The sequence below is a fragment of the Myotis davidii genome, unplaced genomic scaffold, assembly GCF_000327345.1.
Source record: "Myotis davidii unplaced genomic scaffold, ASM32734v1 scaffold44, whole genome shotgun sequence".
Lineage (NCBI taxonomy): Eukaryota > Metazoa > Chordata > Mammalia > Chiroptera > Vespertilionidae > Myotis > Myotis davidii.
Window position 1 is genome coordinate 15,119,436 of NW_006299705.1, and position 511 is coordinate 15,119,946.

Here is a 511-nt window from a genome sequence, read left to right on the forward strand (position 1 = left end):
GGGAAGTGTCAAGTTGTGCCGGCGGCGAGCCGGGAGCTTTCGCCCAGAAAGGGGTGTGGGTGGGGGGAGGGAGAGGGCACAGTTGAGAGTTAATCTGGCTGCCCTCCTTCCTCTTCCCGCCGCTGGAGCCTCCTTCTTCCCCGGTGCCGGCCCCAGAACCCCCTGGGAAGGGAGGCCGGTGCTGCGGGTCTGCTGGGCTTACAGCTAGGGAATCCGGGACAGAAGCGTGGCTTTTACACAAAGGGGACCCCGGGGCCGCCTCGGCCTTTCGCCCAGATGTGTCCTTCCCCCCTCTCTCACCCCCATCACTCCTGGGGACGCGGGATGGGCCCGCACGCGGCTGGGGACCCTGGGGGGCGGAGGGGAGCGGAGCAGGAGGACGTGGCCTCGCGCAGTCACTGTGCAAGTGGGCGCATGTGTGTGGACGGCCAGCTGAGTTTGTAGAGGACTGCGTCTCTACGCACATGTGCTGAGGGCGTTTGCCGCTTTCCTCCTGACAGTGGCCACAAAT